The sequence below is a fragment of the Orcinus orca genome, chromosome 10 (genome assembly GCF_937001465.1).
Source record: "Orcinus orca chromosome 10, mOrcOrc1.1, whole genome shotgun sequence".
In the NCBI taxonomy this organism is placed as follows: domain Eukaryota; kingdom Metazoa; phylum Chordata; class Mammalia; order Artiodactyla; family Delphinidae; genus Orcinus; species Orcinus orca.
The window spans coordinates 85,205,154-85,224,814 of NC_064568.1; the positions used below are offsets into that span (position 1 = coordinate 85,205,154).

The 19,661-nt window shown below is 39.0% G+C and overlaps 1 protein-coding gene across 2 annotated transcripts in view; it reads left to right on the forward strand.

Moving 5' to 3' along the window:
* SLC17A2 (solute carrier family 17 member 2) overlaps nucleotides 1-19,661 on the forward strand; it is a 60,890-nt gene that overhangs the window by 19,197 nt on the left and 22,032 nt on the right. The gene's annotated exons all lie outside the window — the stretch shown is intronic.

Here is a 19,661-nt window from a genome sequence, read left to right on the forward strand (position 1 = left end):
CCCTGCCACATTTATAGCCTTAGGTGTAAGAGGTATTTATGATAAGTGCACAATAAGTGTTTGCTTAGGAAATAAATATATGCAGTGGCCCAAAGGAGCCAGTAAGGAAGGCTGAGGACACAGGCAGGGGAAGTTAAATTTGGCTTCTGAGAGCTGCCTGGGGTAAACTCTGGGCCCCTAGCTTGGCAGGTCAGCTGCTGACCTTGAAAGCTCACGGAAGCCTGTGCTCAGGGCAACGGACCCACAGATGGAGTCTGGGGGGAGGTGGGTGCAGCCACAGTCCTGCTGGTCCAGCAGCTCAGTCTGGAGGCAAAATTGTGAAACAGGTTCCTCTCTTCCCACCCAAACAGGAGTCTCTCTTCAGCACTGCATCCTCCTGGGTGCCCACAGAGCCTTCTGTCATTTTGCCACCAGGTGACTGAATCATCGTTCTCAGGCATGTCCTGTGGTAGCAGGCCCTGCACACAGCACAGGACAGATCTACTCCTGAGGCAACCAGCACACAGACAGACGAGAAAGAACGAGCCCCTGTATCCCTGATCTAATGATGACCCCTTACAGATTCCCACGACTTTATTGTTGTGGCTGTGACTCTGGACGTAGGCACAGCTCACCCCAAATTTGTCCTGTCAAAGGATCAGGAAAAGGAAGCTAGTGAATGCCCAAAAGAAAACAGACTGCCACTACAGGCAACACAAGCAAGACAAAAGCCTCAACCTCATGATGGGGACTGTCTTGTGACAGCTGCCCCATCTTGCACCTGTTTCTTGTTGCATGAAGGAGGGACTGGTTCACACAGAGAGCTGCAGGTCTTCAAGGGGAGAGGGATGCAGATGAGGCTTCAGAGATTTGTCCTCCAAAGGTGAGCCTAGGGAGAGACCAATCGGAGCTGCCCCATGGGGGATGCATCCCCTCCAGTAAGTGAAGCTGGGCTTGACCCTGTGAGTCTGGGCTGTAGGAAGCTGAAGACCCAGAATGGCGAGTGGGTCACTGGAGTCTCCTTAAAAAGGCCTGGACTCTGGCTGCTCCTTCTGTGGGGAACAGTCATCCCTTAGATATCCCTAGGGTGCCTTCCCTCAACTCCTTCAGGTGTCTCTTCTCAGCCAGGCTTACTCTGACCACCTAGTTTACAGCTGCACCCCTCCCCCGCTCCCAAGCCCTCTAACAGTGCTCTCTTTTGTTCCCTTGGCACTTATTACTGAATATTTTATTTATGTATCTTGCTTATTGTCTGCCTCCTGCATGAGAATGCAAATTCCACAGCGGTAGAGTTTTGTCTGTGTTTTTAATTGATGAATCTCGAGTGTCTAGAGTGGTTCCAGGCATAGTATGTATTAAACAAGAGAGTAACTTTCTATGCTGCACTAAACACACATCATAGGAGGTGTGCACACATGCGTGTAATGTACGTAGTGTGGCGTGGGTGATATGTGAGATGTGTGATGGTTTGTGCTATATGTAGTCTGTGATGCATGCTTGCATGTGTGTGATTTGTGTGATATGGTGTCTGGTACGCGTGTGTATGTGTGTGTATAGTGTATGTTGTGGGGTGTGTGGTGGTGTGTGCTAGGTGTGGACTGTGGTACATGGTTTGTGTTTGTGTGATATGTGCGCTGGGGTATGTCTGTGGAGTGTGAGCAGAGTGTGTGTATGTACATGTTGGAGGTGGTAGGCAAGTTAACATGGCGAATAGTGCCAGAAAATACCAGAATCCATGACGGCTACTGGTTTTCTAGAGAGCTGTTTCTCTCTCCTGTAGGATATATTAATGATTTGAACTGGAAGAAAATGAAAATGAAAGAGAAGACCTAGGCTTCTGAGAAAGAGAGCTTAGCAGAGGTTTGATAAGAGCACACTGCAAAAGTGATCTTGAGGACAAATTTTTCAGGTGAGCAAAGGGGAGAGAGGAAGCAACACCCAGAGGTAAGAAGAGAGGACACAGGATTATAGGTTTAAAAAAAAAAGCCTGAGAGAAGACTTATCTGAGCTATTCAGAATGATGAGCATGACAAAGACTTCTCCAAAGAAGTCTTAGCATCCTTTGCAAATAGTTTGTACCTATATCTCTCATGATATGAATGACTGTTTCACTGAAGCCTGCTCTGAGGTGAGCTGGGACTTAAAGAGGAGCATTTTCCTTGGCTGGCCCTAGGAAGAGCTGGTAATAGCACACCTAACAAGAAAAGGATGTGTGCTCTCACCATTTCTATTCAACATTGTACTGAAGGTTCAAGGAAATAAAAGGCATCCATATTTAAAAGGAAGAAGGCAAATACTCTATCTGCCAATAACATAATTTTGTATAAAGAAAATCTTAAGGAATCTGTATACAAAAAATATAGATCTAATAAATGAGTTCAGCAAGGTTGCAGGATACAAGATCAATATATAAAATTTCATTCTATGTCTATATACTAGCAATGAACAATCTGAAAATAAAATTAAGGAAATAATCATTTATAATAGCATCAAAAGTAACAGAATACTTAGGAATAAAATTAACAGAAGCAAAACAAAATTGTACACTGAAATTTGTAAAACATCATTGAAAGAAATTAAATTGACCTAAATAAATAGACATTGCATGTTCATGGATTAAAAGGCTTCATATTATTAATTAGCAGTACTTCCCAAGTTGTTCTACAGACTCAGTGCATGCCTATCAAAATTCCAGCTGGCTTTTTTTTTAGACATTGGCAAGCTTATCCTAAAATTCATCTGGAAATACAAGAGGTCCACAATAGCAAAAACAATCTTTAAAAAGATCAGAGTTGCAGGACTCGCAGTTTGCAATTTCAAAATTTACTATAACACTATAATAATCAAGGCTATGTGTTACTATCATAAGGATAAACCTATAGGGCAATAAAATTTAGTAGAGTCTAGAAATAAACCCATACATTTATGGTCAATTAATTTTAACAAGAGTGCCAAAACAGTTCAATGTACAAAGAATAATCTTATTACCAAACAATAGTGGGACAACTGGATAATCCATATGCAAAAGAATGAATTTGGAGCCCTACCTCCCACCATATACAAAAATTAACTCAAAATGAAACAAAGATCTAAATGTAAGCACTAAAACTCCATACAACCCTGAGAAGAAAACTTTGGGACAAATCTTTGTAATCTTAGCTTAGCAATGGTTTTTTGGATGACACGAAAAACACAAGCAATAAAAGAAAAAACTAGGTGAGTTGGAGAGCATCAAAATTAAAGACTTTTGAGCTTCATAGGACTCCATTAAGAAAATGAGATGACAGCCCACAGAATGGGAGAAAATTTTTGTGAATTATATATCTAACAAGGGACTTGTATCTAGAATGGTAACTTGTATATAAAAAGTTCCTACAACCCAATAACAAAAAGATAAATAACCCAACTTAAAAATGGGCAAAGGATCTAAGTACACATTATTCCAGAGAAGACATACAAGTACCCAATAAGCACCTGAAAAGATATTCAACAACATTAGTCATTATGTAAATGTAAAACAAAACCACGAGATACCACTTCACATCCTCTAGGATAGCTATAATAATAATAAAAAAAACCCAGACAATAACAAGTGGAGAAATTGGAACCTCATACATTGCTTGTGGGGATGTAAAATGGTGCAACGTTTTTGGAAAACGGTTTGGTGGTTCTCTAAAAAGTTAACATAGAGTTACCATGTGATCCAGCAATTCTACTTCTATGTAAATACCTAAGAGAATTGAAAACATACTCATGTAGAAACTTGTACATGATTGTTTATAGTAGCATTATTCACAGTACCCCCAAAGTGGAAACAACCCAAATGTCCATCTACTGATCAATGGACACATACAATGTGTTAAATCCACACAGTGGAATATTATTAAGCCATAAAAAAGAATGAAGTACTGATACATGTTCGAACACTGATGGACCTTGAAAACATACTAAATGAAAGAAGCCAGACACAAAAATAACACATATTGTATGATTCTTTTTATGTTACATGTCTAAGATAGGCAAACTCATAGAGACAGAAGGTAGGTTAGTAGTTGCCAGGGGCTGAGAGGAGGTAATAGGGAATTGCTACTTAAGGATATAGGACTTCTTGTTGAAGATCTTGAAATGTTCTGGAATTTAGATAGTGATAATGATTGTACAACTTTGTGAATACACTATAACCACTGAATTGTACACTTTAAAAAGGTGTGTTTTATGGTATATGAAATATATCTTGATAAAAACTTAATATTGGAAAAAAACAAATATGCAAACAAGAAGGAAAATATATCCTAGGATAAGAGAGGAATCAATCAATCAAAATTCACCCAGAACTGACACAGGTGTTGGGATTAGCAGATAAAGACATTTCGAATGTTTTCATAACTGCATTCCATATGTTCAAAAAGTTAAATAGAGACCTGAAAGATTTTTAAAAGACACAAATTAAACTTCTAGAGCTGGAAACTATGGCATATGAGATAAAAAGTACTCTGGATAGGATTAATGACAGATTAGACTTTGTAAAAGAAACAATTAGTAAACTAGAAGGCATAACAATATAGACTATATAAAATGAAATGCAGAGAGAAAAGAGAATAAAAATAAAAAGTGACTACGGCACCAATGAGCTGTGGAAAAGCTTTAAGTCTCAAATATATATGTACTTGCTGTCCCTAAAGGAGAGAAAAAATTGGAAGAAGGGATAAAAAAGGAATATATGAAAAAATAATGGCTGAATTTTTTTGAAATTTGGTGAAAACTATAAACCTACTAATCCATGAATCTCAATGAACCATAAGCATGAGAAACAGGAACAAAACTAAACCAATACATAACATAACCAAATTACTCAAAATCAATGATAAAGAGAAGATTCTTAAAAGTAGCTAAGAACAAAAGTCATATTATGTATAGAGGAACAAACATAGATCACAGATTTCTCATTGGAAACAATGCAAGCAAGAATACAGTGGAGTAAAATCTGTAAAGTAATGAAAGGCCTAGAATATTTTACCTAGCAAAAATATTTTTCAAAAATGAAGGTGAAATAAGGGCTATTTCAGATACATGAAAGATAAAGGAATTCATCTAGTCACATGTAGGAATTGAATGATGTTCATTACACCATAGATGTAAGTTTTCTGTTTTATTTTTTAAAATCGCCTATACAATTAAATATTTTGTTAGTGGATAATCTTGTTTTTTAAAACTGACTCAGCCCTTAGCTGAAATATTGGAAAATATTTTTTCTTTATCTGACCAAAAGCAATAAATACCTAATCAGCAGATTAGAACTACGAGAAATATTAAAGGAAGTTCTTTAGACAGAAGATACCAAATTGAAATACCAATCTGCACAAAAGAATAAGGAGCACCAGCAATTGTGACTTCACGGGAAAATAGATTAAAAAATGTTTAATGTTATTTAAATCTCTGTAAAAAGTGGTTGACTGTTTTAGCAAAAATAGTAACAATGTAATGTGGGATTTATAAGATGTAAAAGTAAAATGCAAGGTAACACCAGCACAAAAGTAAGAAAGAGAAATGGAATAACAATTTTAAGGTTCTTATTCTATATAAGTGGTATATCACCTGAAAATGGACTGTGATAAATTAATGATGTACACTATAAAGTCTAAAGTAACCACTGAAATGACAAAACAAAGAGTTATGGCTAATAAGCCACAAAAAGAAATAAAATAGAATCAAAAAATATTCATGTTGTTCAATAGAAGAGAATAATGAGGGAAAAGGGAACAAAGAATAGATGGAACAAATGGAAAAGTAATAATAAGGTGACAGAATTAAATCTACACATATCCATAATCATATTTTTTTAAATAAATTTATTTATTTTTGGCTGCGTTGGGTCTTTGTTGCTGCGCATGGGCTTGTCTCCGGTTGCTGTGTGCGGGCTTCTCATTGCGGTGGCTTCTCTTGTGGAGCACGGGCTCTAGGGGTGCGGGCTTCAGTAGTTGTGGCACGCAGCCTCAGTAGTTGTGGCTTGCGGGCTCTAGAGCTCAGGATCAGTAGTTGTGGCGCACAGGCTTAGTTGCCCTGCGGCATGTGGGATCTTTCCAGACCAGGGCTCGAACCCGTGTCCCCTGCATTGGCAGGTGGATTCTCAACCACTGTGCCACCAGTGAAGCCCTCAATAATCACATTTAACGTAAATTATCTAAATACTCCAATTCAAAGGCAGAGGTTGTCAGATTGAATACACACACTCACACACACACACACGCACACACACACACACACACACACACACAGATCAAGCCCCCTCTATATGTTGTCTACAAGAAACTCACTTTAAACAGGAATACACAAATCATCCCCCGTCACTTTTCACAGGTTTATTGAAACTTCCTAACTAGTCTCCATTCATCTATTCTTGCTTCTCGCCCTCCAGTCCATTCTGTGTGCTTGGTTGTTTTACTATTATTTTCTTGATTGTTCTGGTAAAATTATTTGTGGTTTTGAGGACTGGCATGAAAGTGCTTTCCTCCAGAGGTGATTTGTGTTTGCTTTTGCCGGGCAGCTAGCATACTACCAGTCAAGAAGTAAACTCAGTTCATGGCTTGAGGGTTTTTTGCTTTTGTTGTTGTTGTTTTGATAACCCAAGTGATGTGAAATTTTACCCCAAATATGTATAAAAATTGGCTTGTGGTTACAACTTACCAGGGTGTCTCTCTCTCTCTCTCTCTTTTTCTTTTCTTTGTTCCCTGCTCTGCTCAGCACTGGCGTTCCCAGAATTCTTGCAGTTTCCAGGAAGTGAGATCTGTTTACTTCTCATTCACCTTTATCACCCTTTGGGATCTCAGTTTTATAGGTGGTGATGGAGGTGTGTGTCTTCTCTTAGATATACCACCTTCACAGGATCCAAGCTTTGATTTTTGGTTATCTTTGTTTTCTAATGTAAACAGTTTAAACTATAAACTTTCCTCTAGGCACTGTTTTAGTTGCCTCTCACAAAGTTTTGTATGCCTTATTTTTCATTATTCTGTAGTTCAAAATACTTTATAATTTTTCTTATGATTTTTAAAGTGGTAGATTAAAAGTATGTTTAATTTCCAAATATTGGGGGTTTTCCCCTAGATATCTTATTTTTTTTTGATTTCTAACTTATCCCTCCTGAGGTCAGATAACATACTCTATAGGATTTAAATCCCTCTAAATTTATTGACTTGTATATTGGCCCAGAATATGGTCTATCATTATGAATGGAATCATGTGTACTTGAAAAGAATGTGGATGCAAATATTCAGTGTAATATCCTATAAATATCAATTCATTCAAGGTGATGGATAGGGTTTTTCAGATCTTCTATGACTTTTCATATATTTTATCTAGTTATTCAATCATTACTGTATGAAAGGTATTAAAATCTCCAACTGGGATTGTAGAATTGCTTATTTTTCCCTTTAATTCTTTCCATTTTTACTTCATGTATTTTGAAACTTTGTCATTAAGTTCATACACATTTATGATTATGCTTTCCTGGTGAACTGACCCTTTTACCAATATAAAATGTCACTCTTTATCTCTGAAAATATTCTCTGTCTTCAACTCTACTTTATCTGTTTTTAATATAGATAATCCAGTCTTTTTATGCTTACTGTTTGCATAGTACATGTTTTTCTACACATTTATTTTAAACCTTATCTGTGTTTTTATATTTCAGGTGTTTTTGTTCTAGCTAACATATGTTCAGTTCTTACATTTTTAAAATCCATTCTAATAATCTTTGCCTTTTAATTGAAGTATTTAGACAATTAACATTTAACAGGAACCTTTATTTTTCTTCCCATACTACACTGGCTAGTATATCCCATACAACACTGAACATAAATTGAAATAATTGGCATCCTAATTTTATTCCTAATCTAGGGGGGAAGGACAGAAGTGGAAAAAACTTTCAATAATTTATCATTTTGTATAATGTTTCTTGTTTTACTGATTTCTTTTTCATTAAAAAATATCATTATATTTTGCATAAATTACTAGTATAAAATATTTTCCAGGAAAATACCATTTAACATCTGTCAATTTTGCTTCCATCCTTCTTTCACATTTTATACAAGCTACATAAGGGACACATTATTGAAAGTAAACATATTTTGCCTGGCTCCTTAGTGCCTTGTCTGTTTATATGTTTACCAGTAGATGGCGCTCTTGCATTTTTGGTGGCTTATGTGACTACGGTTTTGCCTTTATGAGAGCATAACTACTTCTTTGACCAATATTGAAGAAATGTAAATTTAATCTGGCTCTTACGAATGATTTTAAGTGATTCATACTAACAATGGCAATTAAATCCAGTCATTTAAAATGTATTCATTTATTCACACAATGAGTATTTATTGAACAGCTTTTTTATGGCAGACACTAGGCTGGACCCTATGGACATATCAACTAAAAAAAAAATATATTTCCTTTAAAAGTTTCCAGAAAGTTAAAATATCTTTTAAAAATTAATTATATTCTAAATGTTATACAAGGTAAGAAAAAGTGTTGAGGCTGAGGAAGAAAAACAAAGAAGCAAGTAACTCTTGGCAGAACTTGGATACTTCTGCAGAGGTGATAACCTCTGAGCTATGTTCTGGAGACGAAGTAAAAGTTCACCAGGAGAAGAAGGGAGTCCAGGAATTACAGAAAGACTCTTGTAAAAATGTCAAGGGTCATTAAAAATATTCCATATTATTTGGAAGTTCAGGACTGAGAGCCTGGACTACATGAGGTGAATTGATTTCAAACAAATCTGGGGGGACTTCCCTGGTGATCCAATGGTAAAGAATCCACCTTCCAATGCAGGGGGGACGCGGGTTCGATCCCTGTTCGGGAACTAAGATCTCACATGCCGCGGGGCCACTAAGCCCGCATGCCACAACTACTGAGCCCGCAGGCGCCTCAGTGAGAGAGCCCGTGTGCTGCAAACTACAGAGCCCACACGCCACAACTAGAGAAAGAAAAACCCACATGCCACAACCAGAGAGAAGACTGCACGCTGCAAGGACAGATCCCACATGCCACAACTAAGACCCAGTGCAGCAAAAAAAAACAAAAAACAAAAACAAATAAATCTGGGAATGAAATAGTCAGGCATCCAGCAGAGCTCACATCTCCTTCCTCCCCTTTCCCATGCACATTTTCTTTATGGAGTGATTACATGTCTGGGAAAATTCATAACCACTGTTGGTCCAGAGTGCTGGGGTAAGGTGGAGAATGAACCTGTTTGTTTGCTCATTCCAAGCTAGGCCCTTCCTCTTTCTCACCTAATCCCCTCCCCTCAAAGGGTCCCAGACAGCCTAAGTCTAGATCTCAAGGACCCCTGACCTGCAGACAGAACCTGATTCCATCCAGAGATGAACAAAAACCCTTCCCTGACACTTAGCCACAGCCAAACTCAATCTCAGCCTCCCTTCCCATAAGTCTCCCACCTCTAGGAAGACTCCTCTACGTTCTAACACCCTTCAGGACAGTGAAGGTGCTGCCGGGTCCCTAGATCTATACCTGATAAAGCAGTAGTGGGATGACAAGGCTTTCAGCCCTTGGATCAGACCCTTTTCGGTGGTTCCTATGTACCTTCCACTTGTTTCAAACTCTGCTGCCAATACATCTTTGGTCTTCAAGGGCACATTGCTGGGAAGTTTAAAAAATCAATCTATAAAACACCTCACCTATAATCTTTAAAAACTCATTGTCATGAAAGGTAAAGAAGCTGAGGAACTTTTCCAGATTAAAAGAGACTAAAGAAACATGACAGCTAAATGCAATGTGTGATCCTGAATTGAGGGAGGGAAATGTTATAAGAGACATATTGGGACAGCTGGCAAAGTTCCAATTTAGGGATAAAGTATTAAAGCTAAAAGAGGATGAGACCTACAACTTATTCTCAGATGCTTCGGCAATTATATGTATAGAGAGAGATACAGATCTATAAATAGATGGATAGGTGGAGAGAAGAGTAATATTAACAATAGGTGAATCTAGGTAAAGGTTATATATGAGAGTTCTTTGTATTCTTCTTGTAACTTTTCTGTAAGTCTGAAATTATTTCAAAATAAAAAGTTTTTAAAAACCACAAGTCCCATTGACCCTTGACCCATATCACTAAGAGTGCAAGTAGGGGCCCTGTGTCTTTAGGCTGCAAGATGGAGGAATCCTAGGAAAGAGATAAGCCGTTTTGTTCCTCCCTATTGGGGCTGGGGCTCTATCTCTCTTTTTGTCTCTGTCTATGTCTGTCTCTATCTCTCTGTTTCTCTCTCAAACACACACACACACACACACACACACACACACACACACACACACACACACGCCCCTCTGAATATCAAATCACACTATCACTCCTTAGTCCCGTCTTCCTCTCTCTCCCCTCCACGGTTTTGTGTTGTGGTGGCTTGTTTGCTTGCTTGCTTGCTTGTTTTGTTCTTTTTCTCTTTCTGCAGCTGAGAGAACTTCCAGACCAGCCTTTTGCCCATTAGAGTTATGATGGCTCCGTTCAGCCTTCAGAGAGAGAGATCTGGGTCAACCCAGGGTCAGGCACTTGGGGTTCAGCAGTGGGGAGCATTTATCCAGTTCAAAATCATGCATTCTCTCCAAGATATAATTTGAAATCAAACAATACTAGAACACAAAATTTGATCTATGCTGAAAGTTGAATCATATTTTTCTGTATGTTTGGGGTAGAAAGTCATGCACGTACACCCACACACACTCCTGCTTTGCCAATTGACACAGTGGTCAGTTTGGTAACACTTCACTGGGAATTAGTATTAGAGTGGGAGAGGGTACAGTCTAAAGCCAAGACTCCTATTGCTTCATCCAGCATTTTCTGGAGTATCTGTCCTGGGTCTGCTTTAGATACAGTGTGTCCAGGGCTTCTTTATACATCTAGAAGAGGGCAACGGCTTTCTTTGGGAAATGAGTCTGTGGCCTCTCTTTTATTTCCGGTGACTGATCCATGGTCTAGCTCAGCTGTCCAGAATAAAATCTCCATGTGAAGGGTTTTAATCATTTCAATCATGTTCAGGCTGGCTGAACATTAGAATCACCTGAGGAGCTTTTCAAATTCTAATCACCCAGGACACACTTGAGAATAATTAGAACAGGATCTCTGGGGTTTGGCTCAGGCACTAGCGCTCTGTAAATCTCCCCAGGCAGTTTGAATGTTTATCCAAGGTTGAGAACCACTAGGTTAAGGCCAAGCTTTATAATAAGAATTTAAAAAGCAGTCTTCATTTGTCTAGAGATGCAGCAGCTGTTTTTTTAAAGGGGAAGTTTTGCTGCCATCCACATGCTTAAGCTTCACTCCTGAGAAGCCCGGCACCTGTGTTTTCCTAAAATTCCCCCGGTGATTCTGAAGCTCCCTCCTAGATTAGAGCCACTGATCCTGGAATGTCTCCACTGCCAATCTCCCCCATGAAACTTGGGAAGTGGTAAGTTGATTGTTGGAAGATCTTGGGCCTTTAAATCCTGAAAAATATTTTCTATCTCATTCTAACATTTGGTACAGTGCAGCATGTTAAGTGAATTTTGAAGACCGAGTCCTTTTGCAGCTTTTGCGTTGGAAGATGCTCAGGTGGTAATTATGTAGTTAAAACTATAAGCTCGGCTGAAGGCTTGAGAGGCAGTGTGTTCCGTTGGATGTGGTCTAAAGTTTCGGTTAAGAATTCAGACAAATCCAGGTATCAAACTTCAGGGGTAACTGCCTATCCTGAGACCCAAGTCATACAAAGAAATTAGGTGGAAAATGACATTGGGGAGACTTGAGGTTATGATGGATTGACATTTTTCTAAGAGGAACTTCTGCCTGTGTTCTGGAGGAGATAGAGTTGGTACTCCCAACAGCATCAACGCAGGGTTATTGAGGACTTGGGGTGTTGCATAAATTAGAGAAATAAAAGCAGAAGAACTGGAGACTAGGATTGCATAAAGTACAAGGACATGGGCCCTTGTTAGAGAATTGCCTGTTGTAAATGTGAAGTAATGACCACCCTGGAAGGCAGTCTGGTAGTAAGTGTTACAACTGAGCCACTTATTTTACTTCCAAGACATTATCTGAGGAAAATAATCAGACCAGTGTGTAAAAATATATGGGTTTTTTTGTGGTTTTTTTAGTGTTTAAGTGTCTTTTTTTAAATATCTTTACTGGAGTAAAGATGGTTAAGATGAATATAAAATTCATTCTCCTTTATTTCATTTCATTATATTTTATCTATTTCGTAGGTAAAATATAAGTAGAGGAGGGAAATAACAAAACTTAGAAACAGTATAAACATCTCTGTAAGCTAGAAAGTAAGGAGAAATCTTTGCACAGGGCTGAGGCCACAGGCCTACCGAACCCGAGGACTGAGAGCTGGTAGTGGTGTCTGGGAATCTGACCTCTCAGAATTAAGAGGATAGAGATAAAGAGTGGTCTCTGTAAGGACATGGGACCAGAGAGAGGCTCACTGTTTGACATCTAGTGCTGATAGACTCTACTGCTCATGGGTATTAGTTATCTATTGCTGCAAAATGAATTACTAGAAACTTAGTGGCTTGAAAAACTGCGTATTTATTTTTACCCAGTGTCTGTAGGTCCGTTCAGACATGGCTTAGCTGGGTTCTCTGCTTCAGGGTCTCACCTGGCTGCAATCCAGGTGTTGGAAGAGACTGAAGTCTCATCATGATGGGGGAAATATCCACTTCCAAGCTCCCTCGAGTTGTTGGCAAAATCCAGTTCCTTGCAGCTGCAGAACTGAAGGTTTAAATTTCCTGGTGGAGGCTGCCTCAGTTCCTACAGGCTCCTAGTTTCTGCCTGGGTGGGTGTTCCCTAATACAATCACTTGTTTCCTCCAAGCCAACAAAAGCGTAAGAGAGCAAACCTGTTAGCAAGATGGAGGATAATATAATATAATAATATATAATATAATAATATATAATATAATAAAATAATATATAATATAATAATATATAATATAATAAAATAATATATAATATAATAATATATAATATAATAATGGAAATGACATTCCTTCACTTTTGTTATATTCTGTTGGTTGGAAGCAAATCACAGGTCACACTCAAAGGCATGAACATGGAGGAGACAGGGGTGACTGAGGTCATCTTAGAATGTAACACATGATGAAAGAGGCGGCAGATCATTCTGTGACTGATGACATCCAGGGCTATGGGCCTTCGCAAGATAGAGTCCTGAGGAGGCAGCGGGGCAAACACAGACTAAGGCTGGCAACTGGGACCTCAATCAAGCTGCCCACAGGAACAGAGACCAGATTTGGGATGACCACAATATTATCACAGGGCAGGAGACCTGGAATGCTAGGGTAAGCCCTGGAATGGTTCTGGAACATGAACCTTAAAATGCAGATGAAGGTGACACAAAAAATTCTAGACAGTGTAAGGTAAGCACTGAGAGAGACAGTGAGGGGAGAGAAGAGAGAGACTGAGAAAGAGACATAAGTAAAGACACTAATTTGGTTTGTACCCCCAAATTTCAAAATTTATGAATATAGACCTAAAAGACAGCAGTCAAACTCAACAAACAGAACATGAATTTACTTTAAAAGAAAATAATTTTAGTCAGACAAAGGTAACTATGTTTAGACTGCTCAAGGAAATAAATGAAGGATTAACTTCTAGTTAAAATCACCAGGAAATTACGAAACTGAAATAAGTAGAAATTAAACAAGAAAAGTTGACTATTTTTACAATTTAGAAATCCTAGGAAAAATATGGGCATTGAAAGAAGGACCTCTATTGCTAAATAAATTTTTGACTAAATATTATTCCTGGAATGAATTGTAGACTAAATACAATGGAAGAGAGTATAAGAGCATTTCTTTCTACACAAAGTAACAATGGGCCAGCAGCATGGGAACTTGCACCATCTGGAAGCTTGATACAAATGCTAAACCTCAGGCCCACCCAGACCCATATATTTAACACTTTAATAAGTTCCCTATGTAATTCATATGCACATTAAATTTAAGAAGTGCTATTTTAGGGCAGTGGAAGAAAATTTTGAGAGATTTGTTCAGAACGCAGAACAGAAAAACAAAGAAACCCATACATACGTATATGTATGTACATGTACGTACACACATAGACAAATGTGTGCATATGTAAACTTACACACACACACACACACAATTCTACATGCATAGGCTATAACTGTTCCTTTTCTGTAGTCACCTTTTTGTTTAGTTTTATAGGTTTCTTTTAGCATCTCACTAGTTACCCAAATCAGATAACCAAAGTTAACAGCCAGTCTGGCTCATAGAATCTCATACAAAAATACTCATAGAGGCTTTTCTTGGGTAAATAAATTCGAAATTGGATAAATAAATTTAAAATTTAGAAAAAAATGGATCTCTTTCAATGTACTCTGCATCTGCTTTACTCATTTAAAATTACATGATATTGGGCTTCCCTGGTGGCACAGTGGTTGAGAGTCCGCCTGCCGATGCAGGGGACACGGGTTCGTGCCCCAGTCTGGGAGGATCCCACATGCCGCGGAGCGGCTGGGCCCGTGAGCCATGGCCGCTGAGCCTGCGCATCCGGAGCCTGTGCTCCGCAACGGGAGGGGCCACAACAGTGAGAGGCCTGCGTACCGCAAAAAAAAAAAAAATTACATGACACTGTACAAAAGCATCCAAGTCAAATGGTATAGGTGCAACTCATTCTATTAAACTGTTGCTTAATTTTCTGTGATAAGGCTGTATCACAATGTATTCTGTTAGTCCCATTGATGAACATTTAGGGCATTTCCAGTGTGTCCTTCCATCTTTTCTTCTTCTAGTTGGATTTTTACTGAATCTGTCTATTAATTCAGAAAAGATCAATATTTTTATGATATTAAGTTCTCCCACCCAATCATATAGTATATAGTTCCATTTAGCCAGATCTTGTTTTATGTCTTTTAATGCAATTTTATTGTTTTCTTCCTTTGAGTCATACTTTTCTTGTTCAAATAATTCCTAAAAATTTTAGAGTTTTTGTTACTAGAGAACATTAAAAGCTTCTTTCAATTTCCATTCTTGGCTAGTTATTTCTACTACTGAGAAAAGCAATTGATTTTTTTTTTTAATGTTTGTCATGTTTCCCGTCAGTTGACCAAATTTCCTTCATGCCTTTGTACTTTAATCCCCAGGGATGTTGAACAATTCTAATTCCCCACACCTACCTCTATGGCCGTGTTCTTTCTGGAAAGTCCTTTCCCTATATTACTGGCTCTTTCACGGCACCCATGAAGACTGACCAGACCGCCTTCTCCAGAAGGCCTTCCTCTGACACCCCTGTGTTGACAGGGGTCCTTATTTGTTCTCTCCTAGTGCTTTGTGCACGCTTATATTGTTAGTTTTTATTACTTTTCATCCTAGTTGTCTGTCTTTGTGTATAGTCTCGCTCAGTGGACTCTGAACTCTGTGGAGTCATGGGTTAGGTCTTAAACAAATTGATATTCTCAGAAGCTAGCATCCTGTCTGGAATATAATAAATTCTCAGAAAAGAGTGTGGGATTCAACTGCTCTGATTAGAAACAGCTGCTAATGTCAGGCCAAAAAGACTTAACTTTTTAAGATTCTGATCTTTTCTGCTACATTACTCTTGATATTTGTAAATAAGTTATAGATACTTATTAAGTGTGGAGCTCACTGAGTTGATTTGACACTTTGTTATGTGAAAATCATGATGGGGGCTAAGGGGTTTGGACCAGCTACAGTAATCTTGATTTTTAATGGCAAGCATGACTCAAGAATTCATCCATTCAATGAACTAATGTTTATTGAATATATTCTATAGTCCAAATACTGTGCCAAGAGCTACGGATATAGAAATTCTCAAAGTACACGATTCCTTCAGGGAGCTTGCAAAATCCAACTATAGGACTACACTACTTAAACAAAATATGTAGCTGGAAAAATATAGTTTGAACCTTCTGGCATTGGACACTGTTGATCACTCTTTCCTTATTATATTTAGTCCTATTTTGGGGATCCAGTCTCAGCTACTTTTTCTGCCAAGGCTGCTGCCAGGTCATGCTGTACCTTTGCACAAATTAGAAAATGTCACACCTTCATTGGGGCAAACTAGGCAAAAGAAGTTCTCATTTGCCCTCTTTTTAACTATTTTTATTGGCTGACCAAGTACAGAATGACTTTATAATAAGTCATAACCAGAATTTTCAATTACAGGAAGGAAGACACTGTTGTTTCAGCTCTCCGTGCTACTTCTCCACTTTTCAAAAGTGGACTGTGGTAGGCTGAGGAATGCCACCTGAAGATTTTCACATCCTAATCCCCGCAACCTGTGAACGTGTTACCTTGTATGGCAAAGGGGACTTTGTGTGTATGATTAAGGATTTTGAGACATGAAGATTATCCTGGATTTTCCAAGTGAGCCCAATATAATTACCAGGGTCCTTATAAAGAGGGAGGTAGGAGGGTCAGAGTTAGAAAGATTTGAAGATGTTATGCTGCTGCCTTTAAAGATGGAGGACGTGACCATTAGCCAAGGAAGGCAGGTGACATCTAGAAGCCAGAAAAAATGAAATAGATTCTCCCCTAAAGCCTCCAGGGAGAGTGTGGCCCTGACGGCATCTTGATTTTTGGCCCAGGGAAACCCATTTGGGACTTCTGACCTCCAGAACTGGAAGAATAAATATATGGTGCTTTAAGTCACTAAGTTTGTGGTAATTGATTACAGCCACAATAGAACACTAATACAGAGGAAACAAGTAGTTAAGCTAAGGTGCTGGTCCCAATAGGCTCCTTGGGCAAGACTAACTGGGACAGGGAAACTCAACTAAGGCAGTTTAAAGCTAATAAAGGCAGAAAGGGCAGGACTTCACCTCATTTTATAAGGGCTGAGAGTCAAACTGGGAAGACCCAGTAGCAACCACAGTCCAAAATTTAAGAATCTCAAATAAAACACAAGTCCAAATACCAAGAGTCAAGTAGAGACTGGATGAGAAAGAGCACAGATAAGAAGCAGGAAGGAAGGATGCAGGGTAGCTTCATGGGAAGATGTCAGAGTAGCCAAAGTTCACATTTATTAAGCTGTGAGCACCAAATGCTTAAGGAAAGTCTAGCTGGTTTAACAGAACCCTTTTATGGGGGCATCTCATTTATTGAGGACCTATTACTGGTTAGCATATGTATTTCATTTTATTTGCCCAATAACCTCATGAGTTGAGCATTAAACCCTTGTTTTACTAAGGTAGAAACCAGTTCAAGGAGGTTAAATGACTTGTCCAAGGCCACAGAAAACACTAGGAAGTGAAGGTGGGGTTGACCTCATTCCTCCAGTTCCAGGAGCCCTAATCTTTCTTCCACATCATGCTGCCTCCCCTTCAGGAAAAAGTCATGTTGACTTTTTCAGCTGTCTGCAGACTTCAAAGCAGAAAAAACATGGTGTCATCTTTTGAGATATTCTATCAGTGAGAACTTGAAAATGAAGTTAAAAATTAAGCGGCAAAGCCAAACCCAGGCTCTCTGCTCCGAGAACATAGGGCTAAACCTAGTGCAGTCTGCCTGCCGTGTGATGCAATATTTATCCTTGTGAAATTGTGGAATTATTTGAAAGAGAAGAAGGGACGAAAATGCCTTCTTTCTTCAAGGTAGCCTATAGTCTAGGGCTTACAATACTGGTTTAATGGTGAAGGTAAGTGCATTTCTTCTTTGGGGATCAGAGGATAATTACTAATCAATCAGAGATCCATTAAAGGGAGGGAACAGTTTAAGGGAAAGTCAGAGGAGAACATTGTCAGCAGCCTAAGGATCTCCACCTGGGAATATGGTTTCTGATTTCAAAATGAAGAAGAAACTTTCTAAAAAATGTAATTGACTCAGTCAAGACCCTACAGCAAGGCTTGGGAGGCCACCAGTGTCAATGGACTCTGCAGACAATTGTCACTTCTCCAAGGATTCCGTAAGTATTTACTGTGACACCTTGATGAATCGAACAGGCTTTGGCTGCAGAATAAAATACTGGATCAGAACTAATGAAGTTGGGGACTGTGATTCATGGGCCTTTTCAGATTTCTGTATATAGTTGAAATTGTCTCTCAGGAAAAGGAGAATATGAACAAAGTTGTGGATAAGATTGAAGGCAAGAAAACCTCTACACTTGTGGAGATCACCTGGTTTGTTGCCCTCATTGTACAGCTGAGGAAAGGTGCCCCAAGAGATTATGGTTAGTACCTAACAGTGCTGTAATGGGAAGGCCTAGGGGAAAAGACGCAATGAAGGTGCCCTCTCCCATCCTGCCCAGAGAAAACCCCGATTCCATAGCAGAGATGGACTCATACAGGCCTGGAAGATATACCTGAGGTTGTTCCTTGGAGGAAAGGTGCCCAAACACTTCTGTGTTATTTCTTGGTGAGCAGAGCTGTGAGTCCCCTGTGGGCAGGGCCCAAGTTGCACCTTAATTTTGACCTAACCCTGCCTTCTAGGATTACCTACTATTGGTGCTTAGTACATTTTTTTTTTTTTTTTCGGTACGCGGGCCTCTCACTGTTGTGGCCTCTCCCGTTGCGGAGCACAGGCTCCAGACAACCAGCCTCAGCGGCCATGGCTCACGGGCCCAGCCGCTCCGCGGCATGTGGAATCTTCCTGGACCGGGGCACGAACCCGTGTCCCCTGCATCGGCAGGCGGACTCTCAACCACTGCGCCACCAGGGAAGCCCGCTTAGTACATTTTTCTTTTTCTTTTTTTCATGATTACGTTCACATGAACTAACAGCATGATGTAAATGACCTACTGGAATAACCAATTTTATTCCAGAACTACCAATCTTTCAGAAAGGTAAACAGGTGATAAAAGAGGCCTCAGTTTGACTAGCATGGAAGAAATTACTTCTTGGCATGTTCTCTTGTGTTGGTAGCAAGGTGCGTCCCTTCCTCATCCATCTTCTGGATTCTAGTCCAGAAGAACCCACTTCTAGAAGGAAACATTTAAAACCAATTTAACAATCAATCAAAAGCATTTTTACAGAAAGATATTTCATTTGCTGTAAACCTGTATTTATTAATCTGAGAGGGCCCAAGTGCCAGTCTTGTGACTACTTATTATTATTTCTGTTGTTAATATCAATAACATTTTACAATGTATGATATTTTACATTGAGAAGGTGTGTCTCATACCTTTGTTTTCATTCCCAATAGTCCTGTGAAGTAATATTATCCCCATTTTTCCTATGAAACTGTGACAGCTCTGGGATCTTATAAAATCTGCTCTGCTTTACTCGGACTGTAAATGACAGAGAAGAATTGGTCCTTGGATACCCTTTGACCTGCAGGTTCCTGCTCTTTCAACCACATGTAACATTTACTTTGAGTAAACTAGGGGACTTGGCTAACAGAGGTGATGCAAGACAGGCTCAGTATTAAGGGAAATCTAAGAGCAACAGAAAGACCATTATAACAAAATAGTGAGTTCTAGACTAATAGTAAGAGGATAAAAATTATTTTGCTTATGCGTGTCATCTTGTCTATGTCTATATTATTTTTATACCAAATATAACTCTATTTTGTGTCATAAAATTATTTTTAAAGTATAGAATTTTTATTTTACTTAATTTTAATTCATTTTTTCCATGTCTATTTACAGGTTTGTTTTTTTTTTGCGGTACGCAGGCCTCTCACTGTTGTGGCCTCTCCCGTTATGGAGCATAGGCT